Raw genomic sequence first — 13219 nt, 5'->3', positions numbered from 1 at the left:
GAGAGTCACGTTTTAAAGGAAAAACATTCTCAAAAAACTCAGCATCCTTAGACCCCATAACTGTATTCAACCCTATGTCATAAAATTCAGAACTCACAAACATAAATCTATAAGCACTACTATGTTCAGGATACCCTATAAAAACACAATCCACGGTTTTGGGTCCTATCTTATTTTTTTTAGGAGGAGGGATACCCACCTTTGCCAAGCACCCCCACACTTTGAAGTAATAATAAGATGGTTGTCTACCTTTCCATAACTCATATGGAGTTTTATCTGATCCTTTAAAGGGTACTCTGTTCAAGATGTAATTGGCTGAGATAACTTCCTCCCCCCACAAGTTCGAAGGTAATCCTGAACTAATCAACATGGGATTCGTCATATCCTTAAGGGTACGGTTCTTACGTTCAACTACACCATTGGATTGAGGTGAATAAGGGGCTGTAGTCTCATGTATTATGCCATGTTCTTCGCAGAAATCTCCTACAGGAATTTCATACTCACCACCACGGTCAGACCTAATAGTTTTAATGGTAGCATTCAATTGGTTTTCAAATTCACGTTTATATATCTTAAATGCTTCTAAGGAATCGTCCTTCCCTCTAAGTAAGTAAACATGGCAGTACCTCGTACAATCATCCATAAAAGTAATAAACCATTTCTTAACACCTCTTGTTTGAACTGACTTCATATCAGGTAGGTATGAGTGGATTAAGTGTAAGGGTTTAAAGTTTCTATGGACGTTCCTATTGAATGATTTCTTAGCATGCTTATATTCTACGCAAATCTCACACTTATGATTTTTATCTAAAGTGAATTTGGGTATGCAGCCTGCGCTAGCCAGTTTATGCATTGATTTATAATTTACATGACCAAGTCTACCATGCAAAACGTTTAATGACACACACATGTAAGCAGAAGAATCATTCAATTTCAATTCAGGACAGGTTACATTAAGTTTATATAGACCCACATTCTTATAACCCTTACCCACATAATCATTTCCCTTGGTTACTATAAGTTTTCCAGACTCAATTGTAACTTTAAAACCCTTATCATCTAAAACAGAACAAGAAACAAGATTTTTGCAGATGTATGGAACATGAAGAACTTCATTCAGTGTGAGAGTCTTTCCAAATGTGAGATTCAGACCGACCTTTCCTTTTCCTGCAATCTCTGATGCAGATGAGTTACCCATATAGAGTTTCTCTCCTTCCCCCTACCCTCTGGTAGGAGGTGAACAGGTCTCTGTTCCCACAAACATGCTTAGCAGCTCCAGAGTCCACCCACCATTCCATCACATTGGTCACCAAATTAACTTCAGACACCACAGCAGAAAACTTGTCTTTGCTCTTCTCAACCAAGTTAGCATTATTCTTCTTATCCTTACGTTGTGTATAGTGAACTTCCATATGACCAGTATTTCCACACACCCAACAAGGACCTTTAATTTTAATAATGTTAGATTCTGGTTTATGAAACGTACCTTTCTTGTTAGGACCATGCTTAGAGTTGCGATAATTATTGTCACCTTTTCCAGCTTTTGAAGGCTTGTGCTCGGACATATGAGCCTTGTTAGTCATGTCCCTTGAAGATGAAACATTCTTGTCTTTGGTGCACAACATCTCTTCCACTTGAATCTTTTTTCCCAATTCAACCATGTTGATATCGCCGGTTTCATGTCTTAGATTTTTCTTGTACTCCGACCAAGAAGATGATAACTTCTAAATTACCGCAGATACTTGAAACGTCTCATCAATGACCATACCATTAACAAGAATCTCATTAATGATTTGTTGAAATTCGAGAAATTGATCAACAACAGGCTTATCATTCGTCATCTTGAAGTCCATAAACTTCGCCACCAGAAATTTATTGCTTCCTGCAGTCTCAGCTTGGTGCTTTGCTTCTAACGAAGTCCACAAATCATAAACAGTCAAGTTATCTTTAGCATTGTAAAAATCATACATCGCATCTTCCAAACCATTCATGATATGATTTTTAGCCATATGGTCACCCCTTGTACAATACGCTCTATCATCATCAGTATTATCTTATTTATTTATCAAAACATCAAGAGGACCTTGCAGTACTGCGTCCAAATCATGATTGCTTAACAAAAACAACATCTTGGATTGGCATCTCTTGAAATCCTTTCCGTTAAACTTCTGTGGTCTTTCAATGTTGATCTTTATTTCCATTGTTGACAACGTTGCAAGGAATATTAATGTGTTAAGATTGTTGGGATCTTGCAACAGTTAACAACTCATTAGATGTAAAAGACTTGGACGAAAAATAACTCTATCACAAACAACTTGACGAGGACAGAATCACAGGTTCAACAAGTTGTCCGTAACACATTAGTTCGCGTGTATACTCGAGATGAGTAATGCTAAACCCCTCACAACGAAGATGTGTCCAGGATAAGACTGCCCGATATAGCTTGTGTTAGCACAAAGCAAGCTACCCAAACTTGAACTTAGCAACAGGGATGTAAGTAAAACATATGGAGAAACCCTAGAGTGAAAGAAGACTTTTCGGTGTATTTTAAAAGAAAATTACGAGTTGTATTTATAGGATAAGATACTTGCAAATTAAGTTAGGTTTTGGTTTTCTTCAAAAATAATTAAAACTCGGAAAAGTAATTTCCCACAATTAAAACTCTCAAGAAAATAAATTTGGAATTAATTTCCTAAAGAAAAATTCGCCAAAAATAAATACGAGTAGAAGAGGAACTTGGTGCATGGTATACGCGGATGGGAATGGGTCAAAACATGTATTTTTTTCGCCTCACCCGCTCCACCCACATTGTTTTACAACATATCCATGAGCACATGGTTATATAGTAGAGAACCTCTTTAGTTTTCCACAATGTGGACTAAAGGTTCCATTTCATTCACTCAAAAATGAGTGAGTATCCTCATACCCTTAGGTCATGAGATCAAAACACACCAAGACCAAAGAACCATTTATTAAATAACTCATTTTATCCAACAATCTTCCACATGAATGGAATTTCGGTAAATAACGAAAAATCAGAGTACGGAAAATACCATTTAGGCAAAGGTGTCCATTAGGTCTTGAACTTTTCTTAGTGAGAAGTTACCAGAACTACTAGCTAGACAGTGAACGGTGTCTTGAACTGCTAGCGTTTGGTGTAATCCACGCATGATATCCTCCAAGTGGTGCTAAGTTCGTGCCGTTTTGTCCAATTTGTCCCTGGACATATCCTGTTTCTCAGAATGCTCTAGATAATCGGCTCAATTCTCATAGGAAGTGGCCCCACTTCCACATTCAGGTAGGTAAGTTCCATCAAGAGTGTTTGCTGCTACACCCCACTTCAATCTTAAATTGAAACAGTAGAACTCATTAAGACTTATTTAAAAGTCATCCTCCACATGCAGTCACACTATCACATCAACACCATAGGGAAGGGACATAGAATGAAATTCTCTGATAGTGTTTACCTTTACCTACCATGAATTAGTTGTCTCATTCGAAACCTTGATCTTGGAATCACCAATCAGCAAGGTTGAGTATCCTTCATGGAAAGTTTAATTATTGAGACTAAGCCCCATCACCCTCGATGCTTTACTAAATATCTCCTTGGACAAACCTTTCGTCAAAGGGTCCGCGATATTCTCCTTGGACCTTGTCCAATCTATGGAAATAACGCTTGTTGAGAATAGTAGTTTCAAAGAATCATGTCTTCTACGCATATTTATAGACTTTCCATTGTGGAAGCTATTCTCAGCTCTACCGATTGCAGATTTGCTTCCACAATGTATAAATATAGCTGGCACAAGCCTATGCTAGAGAGGAATATCTTGTAAAAAGTTTCTTAGCCATTCGGCCTCCTCTCCTGCTTTACCTAAGGCAATAAACTCCAAACACATAGTGGACCGAGCTATACATGTCTGTTTGGAACTCTTCCAAGATACAGATGCACCTGCTAGAATGAATACATATCCACTCATAGACTTAGAATCCTCAGAGTATGCAATCCATTTTGCATCGCGAAATCCCTCAAGGGAGGCCGGATACCATTCGTAATTCAAACGAAAAGTCATTGTGTACTTCAAGTACTTTATCACTCTAATAAGTGCATCCCAATACATCTGCCCTGGATTACAAGTATACCTGCTTAACCTACTCACAACATAAGCAATGTATGGTCTCATACAATTCATTAAATACATCAGACTTCCTATGACTCTCGAGTATTCAAGTTGGTTAACTCCTACACCCTTATTCTTTTTTAGATGACAAGAAGAATCATACGGAGTACAAACAGGTTTACAGTCAAACTGATTATATTTCTTAAGTATGGATTCAAAATAATGAGACTGACTCAGACTATAGCCATTAAAATTTTTTCTAATCTTCATCCCTAATATGACATCAACAGGGCCTAAGTCTTTCATGTCAAAGTTCTCATTCAACAGTTTTTTAGTGGAATTAATAACATCCATGTTTGTACCTAGTATAAGCATATCATCAACATACAAGCATACAATCACACATGCATCCTTGACAAATTTGGTATAAACACACTTATCAGATTCATTAATTCTAAAACCACTAGAAATCATCACATGATCAAATTTCTCATGCCACTATTTAGGTGCTTGTTTCAATCCATACAAAGATTTGACCAGTTTACAAACATTCTTTTCACGAGCTTTAACTACAAAGCCCTCGGGTTGTTCCATATAAATTTCTTCATCTAACTCACCATTAAGAAACAATATCTTTACATCCATTTGATGTATCTCTAGATTATGGACAGAAGCTATAGCAATTAACATCCTAATGGAGCTAATTCTACTTACTGGTGAATAGGTGTCAAAGAAATTTATACCTTCTATTTGTCTGTAGCCTTTAGCTACCAGTCTAGCCTTGTTGCCGGTGCAAATTTGTTTTACTTAAAGCATAGTGTTCCGATAACTTGGGATAGGAAACTCTTTTATTGATGAATTTGCGTTGGTCTAACAAGCTCATTGATTTATGTATAAACTATGAACTATATGGTCTGGGTATGTATAGTTTGTGTAACCACTATATGCAACTTTTTTCCGCAAACAGGGTGGACATCTTACATTTCCTTTCTGCTCATTCGCTAAAGTTTTCCAAGAACCCGCATCTATCTCGTGGTCTATTCATAATCTGCACTATAATCCAATTGTGCATTGTTACCTTAGGTCGTTCATATCTTGAATCTCCATCACTACGACTTAAAACCTAGGCCGTTTTCAACAAAAAGAATTTTGAAACATGATTTGGTACTGACTAGTGACTATATAAAGTTGGGTATTAATGGAGTCTTTTCCGTTAAAACATTATACGCAAAACTGGTGGACGCTGAAGGTGTCGACGAACTTCCTTATACCTCCTAAGGTAACTTTTATAGTCGGTTGTGCTACCCATGGTAAATTAAATACAATTGATTTGCTTGGAAGAAAAGGTGTCCTCTTGTTCTTGGATGATCGTTGTATTATGTGTGGTAATGCACTTGAGACAGCTGATCATCTTCTTTTGCATCGCAAAGTTTCATTTAAAGTTTGGACAATGCTGACACCTTCTTCTTTGGCATGGGCCTTCCCAGTATCCTTGTATTACTGTAGGGAAACAGTGGTTTCCTAGTTTAGGTTAAATTATTAGTTTGAGTTAATTACCATATTAAGATGGGATACCTAAATTGACCATGGTTTCCTAGTATGAGTCGGTTTCCTAATCCAAGGAGGCCAATATTTGGGAACCATGTTTGTGACTCCTATATAAGGAGGTCTAGGCTAAGTGTTTTAGTCATGGAATCCTCAATGTAAATCTCGTAGAGATGTGAGGGATTCGTCCCACCTATTGAGAGTTCTAGTGTTCGTTCACGTTGTGGTGAGTCGATGGGTTGATACTGTAAGGACCCTCAAGCTCGTAAACACAATTAAATCAGTCAAGAGACGACTAAGCCACTAATGACTCGATTAATTAGAGAGGAACGTAATTAATAGAAATTAATCTAACAACGATCTAGATACGAAACTAGTATCACTAGATAGATCTCGAAAAGTTATGCGAAATAGACTACTCGAACGTGTCATTCGGATATCGGACGAAGAAGATAATATCAGAAGTGTACGAGGGGCGAAAATAACCGTTTTACATCTAAACCGACTGGGCTGCCCTTATCTGTTCTCAGGTGTCCTTAGCGTTTTTGGTCGGCTTTATCTTCAAGACGTGTCGAAGAGAAATCATTTCTCTTTTCTTTTCCTCTTTCTTCCTTCTTATTTCTACTTCTCTGTTCTTTCTCTACTCCTCTCTGTCGATCTCAATTCGAAGAATTGAGTTTATTTTTCGTGTGAGAAATTCATGATAACTTAATTAGTATGTTGACCATTAATAGACTCAGATGGACTATACCTTAGATCAATGGGCTTTTTTGGTGAATACTGAACTTGGGCTTAGTTCCATGTTTCTTAGTTTATTACTTTGGACCTTTCTGGTCCGAATTGACCGTTGGTTCCTTCTACAACATTGTAGATACTTTTAAGATATATCTTTTGGACTATAGAATCATCCTAATTGGATTAGTAAACCTTTATATGTGCTAAAGGTAGATAATGAAAGGTCTAGAACCATTAATGGGCTTAGAACCATTAGAGAGTTCACTTAACTTATAACTAAAGAATTACATGAGATTATGTTATGAGCCTTGTGTGAGCCTTTTGTCTAATCTTTAGAGTGCTTGTGTGATTAACAGTTAGTCATTATTAACAACGATCGATTCAAAGGATGATCCAATGGATTGAATATCTTGAGGTAGGCGAGGCTTGTCATCAAAATAGGTGGGAATTTATATTTAACTCTTTTGTAACCATTGTTGTTTCTTTTACAAAAGTCTTTGTTTAACAAACTCATGCATTGCCTGGTTGTGCTTTCCATGCATTGTTTAACTTTGAATTTCGATAATTCTGTTATTTCTTTTAATCTTTCCATTACTTGGAAAGGAATTGTAATGTTGTTCGTCTTTATGAATTTTTCTGTGGGAAATAAGAATTTTCATCTATGGTATATAGGATGTGTTCCTTCACCCTTATTTATATTTACGAGAATCTTATTAGGCGTGGAACGGGCGTCACTATTACCCTATTAGGCGTTGAACGGGCGTCAATATTAGTGAAGGAATCTGTCCGTATGCATGACTGTTTATTTCAGTGCGTTGGTCGTCTTTTAGTATTGGGAAAACATGTAATGTTTTTCATATCATTCCAGTGGATTACTTGAAAGTTAAATGTTATTTCTTCGGGGCACCCCTTTTAGGGATGATGTGCTCACTCATTCCCACTTTCAGTTTCAGAGACAGATCAAGATGTGCGTGTGACGATGAAAGCTTCGAAGAATTAGTATTTTAATTAGTTAGCTTCTGTTATGTTATTTGTGTTTGTATTTTATTTGTAAGTCAACTCATTATTAAATAAGTATCATTTGAGAGAACTTCTTGTATATATATTTCAGAGTGGGGATAGTTTTCGGGTTAAGTCTTGTAGGAGATTTCTTAATTAAATGTTTAAGTAAATGATTTAGATTCTTAGGGCCTCTTTATTAGTTAATCTCTTGGTTTAGTCAGCTGCTAACTTTGGGGGCGCTTCAATGTTGGTATCAGATCTCACTATTAGATCTTATATGGGAAATAATAGGAATTGCCAGTGCCAGTTAGTGAACTAGATTAGTTTAGAAATGGGTTGTGTTTGTGAGATAAATTTTAATAACTAAAAGCTATCAATAACTAAAATATTTATTTGATTGATTGACTGATTTGTTTGTTTGGTTGTCTATTTATGTAATGAAGTAAAAATTGTAGGCTATACCCATAATTTTATCTAATAAGGATTTGAGAATAATTAATCTAAAAAGTATGAACACGTAGACAATTTAATATGAAAAATAATACGATTAGTGTTAATGTTAAATTTTGAAAGTCACATAAATTATTTGAGTATCTTGACTTACACGTAGGGACGATAATTTATAATCACATAAATATTAACAATATTGTTGGGACTTAATAACATTTGTAAGAGTAGTTAAAATGATAGTTCAACCATCATTGTTAATAATAAATTATTATAATAGTAATTCTAGATGATAATCAAAGTAATAATAATTTTAATAGAGTAATGGTTAGCATTTATCGATTAGTATCATGTTGAACTCAACTTAACTAAAATTTCAATTAGGATATTTGATGATAAAAATAATAATAATTATGATTAAATAACTACGGAAAAATTAGTAATGCTTAGCTACGGTTAAAATTTTGTAAATTAGAGATACATGTTTTGTGAATAAACTAGATAGTTAATATAATACTTACTAGGCGTTAGGCGTAAAAAGATGAGGATATAGTGTACAAAATAAAAAACTCAACTTGTTAGTAATCTTGTAGCGTAATTATTTTTAGTCTAACAAATAATCCAGTAAATCTTTAAAATGAAATGAGTATACATGAAGTAATAATAATAGAATTCAGATGTTTAGTATATATTTAAAAGAAAATCAATTTGTATATTAATATGATACTTTACACTACTAGAATATATTATAATTTTATGTAGACTCAAATTTAAGTCATATTAATTTATCACCCTCAATATTTAACAAGATATAGTACACGGATTCTTAATGAGTAAATAAAAGCTATGATATCAATCTTTACGTGAATGTAGAATTATATTTAAAAGATTAAGGCATAATGTATCAATCAGACTATCAACTTAAGAATAATGAAAGTAATAATACAGTTGATAATAGTATTCGAATAACTAGGCTAGTAGGAAATTTATAGTAGATTATGTTTGGAAAATTTATATAAAGATATTACAGTAAAGTTAAAATTATCAGATATTATAAATCAAAATTGGATCACTTTTATTGATAAAATAAATAAATAATAATGTTGATAAATGAAAATAAAATAAAATAAATTTTGATGATTATAAATAAATTTTTTTAAAATGATGTAAACTATTTACACACTTTACGAAGTAAATTTATAGGACTTAAACCAATTACGATAATAGTTTAGAGAATTAATTAATCTTAATAAATTAAAAATTAGTTAATCCATCACTAGGTAGGCATTGTCAGGTGTCATGAACCTAGCCAAGGCAACTGCATTCTTGTATCACTTGGCATTGAAGGGAGACTTGCTTCTGATAGTGAACTTTTAGATCCCGAATTTTATTTAAAAGCTTATAAAATAATTTCCCTCGTAATTAGAACTAGTAACTTACTGAAATAGAAATTACTGTAAGAAAAATTAGACTTCCTTATTTAATAGTTATTAAAATCAGCATAATTTAACCTAGAGCCACAAATTTTAGTTGTAGAAAACCTTCTATGTTTGTGCTTTGTTTCTTGTTGTTTGTGCCTAGACAAGAGATATGATTTTTCCTTAAGTTGGGGAGTTTTCAAAACTAGAAGGAAGTTCGATTTTCAAGGACGAAAATGAATAAGGTGAGGAGAATGTAAGGACCCTCAAGCTCGTCAACGCTATTAGATCAGTCAAGAGACGACTAAGCCGCTAATGACTCGATTAATTAGAGACGAACGTAATTAATAGAAATTAATCTAACAACGATCTAGATACGAAACTAGTATCACTAGATAGATCTCGAAAAGTTATGCGAAATAGACTACTCGAACGTGTTATTCGGATATCGGACGAAGAAGATAATATCAGAATTGTACGAGGGGCGAAAATAACCGTTTTACATCTAAACTGACTGGGCTGCCCTTATCTGTTCTCAGGTGCCTTTAGCGTTTTTGGTCGGCTTTATCTGCAAGACGTGTCGAAGAGAAATCATTTCTCTTTTCTTTTCCTCTTTCTTCCTTCTTATTTCTTCTTCTCTGTTCTTTCTCTTCTCCTCTCTGTCGATCTCAATTCGAAGAATTGAGTTTATTTTTCGTGTGATAAATTCACGATAACTTAATTAGTGTGTTGAATCGGAGGTGAAGATGTTGGTTATGCGGTTGAAGTGGATCGGAAGGAGAAGAACTGATTATTGCAGTAAATTGAAGTTAGGGTTCTTGAGTCGAATGAAGAATTAAGTGGATTTGAATGTGAAATCAATCAATTGAAGAAGATTTATAGATGAAGAAGGGATCGCTGTCCTGTGATTCTTTGAAGAAGAAGATGATACTGTTTAAGAATCGAAAACAGGTAATTTAGGGTTTCGATTTGATTGTTGTTTATTTATGATTCTTCCTTGCGATGATTGATTATAGAGTGGGTTTAGTCTTAATTGAAGTATAGATGGATGTATAGGTTTAATTTTATTTCTTAGAGAATTTGGGTTTTCCCCTGTTCTTCCCCAAATTAGTAGATTAGGGTTCCTGAGTTTAATTAAGGTTGAAGAAGAGGGATTGGACGATGGTAGTCTGATAAGAATTGGGTTGTTTTTAATTTGGATTTTTGAAAGGAAAATGAATTGGTGATTTAGAGTTAGGGTTTTGATTGATGTTCTGAATTGGAAGAAGAACAAGATAATCAAGAGAATTGTTGTTGATAAAGCTCAAGTGACAGGTGAAGTTGAGTTAGTGGATTTGATTTATGAGATTGCTGACTTGAGGAGTTTGGTAATGAAACTGAGACTTTGGTGGTAGTGATATTGAATTAGTATGTGTTGGGCTGGTGCAAGTATAATCTGGAGATGAAGTCGGTTAATGGAGATAAAGATGATGTTGAAGATACTTTGAGGATGTGTTTGTTCAATTGAGTCTAACTGAGATGTTGATGGTTGGTAACTGTAGTTGTAAATTGATTTATAGGGTTTGAAGATGAATTAGATATTAGAGTTGTAAATGGTACTTTGCAGCGGCAGTAGAGGTGGAGATGAGTTTGGAACTGGAAATTGTTGAAGTTGCAAGAAAGCTATTGACGACGCTGTTATGAAGATAAGAGGTATGGCTGGATTTTGAGTTGGTAGCACAAGTGAAGCTGTTGATGTTGAACTGGTGAGAGCAATGAGGAGTCGAGAGTGAGGTGTTGTGAACTGAGTTAATGATAAACTGTGGTGGCTGCAAATGAAGTTGTAAGTTTTAATGAAGGTGTTGGCTTGGGCAGCTAGTTTGGTTGGTGTTAAAAGAGATATAGAAATCTCAGTTAAGGAGTGGATTGTGTTTATGATTGTGTTGTTTGGAATGAAGCTTATGAAGAGGCCTGAAGAGTATGTGGATGAGCTTTAGATGATGGGATTGATGATATGAAGATTGTTTGGTGTTAGAATTGCAGTTAGAACAAAGTGTATGATTGAAAATGTATTAGATTTTTGTTGTATTTAAATTATAAAGTTTTGTTAGAATGAATAGATTGATTTTGAGCTAGGATTAGAGTCTCAGATGTATCTGAACCTTAAGCATGTCTGACTGAACCTATTCAGTCTGTTTTAGTATTGTATAGCTGACTCAGTGTCTGACTGAGTTAACCCTTGGGTTGACCCGACATGACCTTTGACTAGACTTTGACCTTGACGTCTGTTGACTGTTAGATGACCTGTGACTGTCAGTTTGACCTTTAATTGACTCAGATGGACTGAACCTTAGATCAATGGGCTTTTTTAGTGAATACTGAACTTGGGCTTAGTTCCATGTTTTTTAGTTTGATACTTTGGACCTTTCTGGTCCGAATTGACCGTTGGTTCCTTCTACAAGATTGTAGATACTTTTAAGATATATCTTCTGGACTATAGAATCATCCTAATTGAATTAGTAAACCTTTATGTGTGCTAAAGGTAGAGAATGAAAGGTCTAGAACCATTAATGGGCTTAGAACCATTAGAGAGTTCACTTAACTTATAACTAGAAAATTATATGAGATTATGTTATGAGTCTTGTGTGAGCCTTTTGGCTAATCTTTAGAGTGCTTGTGTGATTAACAGTTAGTCGTTATTAACAACGATCGATTCAAAGGATGATCCAGTGGATTGAATATCTCGAGGTAGGCGAGGCTTGTCATCAAAAGATGTGGGAATTTATATTTAACTCTTTTGTAACCATTGTTGTTTCTTTTACAAAAGTATTTGTTTAACAAACTCATGCATTGTCTGGTTGTGCTTTTCATGCATTGTTTAACTTTGAATTTCGATAGTTCTGTTATTTCTTTTAATCTTTCCATTGCTTGGAAAGGAATTGTAATGCTTTGTTCGTCTTTATGAATTGTTCTATGGGAAATAAGAATTTCCATCTATGGTATATAGGATGTGTTCCTTCACCCTTCTTTATATTTACGAGAATCTTATTAGGCGTGGAACGGGCGTCACTATTACCCTATTAGGCGTGGAACGGGCGTCAATATTAGTGAAGGAATCTGTTCGTATGCATGACTATTTATTTCAGTGCGTTGGTCGTCTTTTAGTATTGGGAAAACATGTAATGTTTTTCAAATCATTTCAGTGGATTACTTGAAAGTTAAATGTTATTTCTTCGGGGCACCCCTTTTAGGGATGACGTGCTCACTCATTCCCACTTTCAGTTTCAGAGACAGATCAAGATGTGTGTGTGACGATGAAAGCTTCGAAGAATTAGTATTTTAATTAGTTAGCTTCAGCTATGTTATTTGTGTTTGTATTCTATTTGTAAGGCGACTCATTATTAAATATGTATCATTCGAGAGAACTTCTTGTATATATATTTCAGAGTGGGGATAGTTTTCGGGTTAAGTCTTGTAGCATATTTCTTAATTAAATGTTTAAGTAAATGATTTAGATTCTTAGTGTCTCTTTATTAGTTAATTTCTTGGTTTAGTCAGCTTCTAGCTTTGGGGGCGCTTCAGATACAATCAATCAGTTGTGTAATTCTAAGTGTCGATTCTATAATGAATAAAGAGGTCGTAACCGTTTTGTGGATGTAGACAATATTACACACATTGTGTATGTTTTTAAACCACGTTAAATCTGCGAGTACTTTATTCTTGTTGCTTTGTTTATGGCTTGCATCTGTGTGGTTCTCTTTATCTTCTTCTTATCCTAGATCGTAGTGAGGTTCATGGAGCAATCCGAGAGATCAAGTGTTTCTTGTTAGCTATTTTGTTTCCGCAGTATTAGCATGTATATGGCTCTGAATCCCAACAATTGGTATCAGAACGATCCAATTATCCCAACAATCACTTGGCCAATTGTTGGTTGGTGCAACAATGTTTATGTATGCAAGATGTGGAGTAATTTGG

The sequence above is a fragment of the Papaver somniferum genome, unplaced genomic scaffold (assembly GCF_003573695.1).
Source record: "Papaver somniferum cultivar HN1 unplaced genomic scaffold, ASM357369v1 unplaced-scaffold_107, whole genome shotgun sequence".
Classification (NCBI taxonomy): domain Eukaryota; kingdom Viridiplantae; phylum Streptophyta; class Magnoliopsida; order Ranunculales; family Papaveraceae; genus Papaver; species Papaver somniferum.
Note: the sequence above shows the minus strand (reverse complement) of the source record.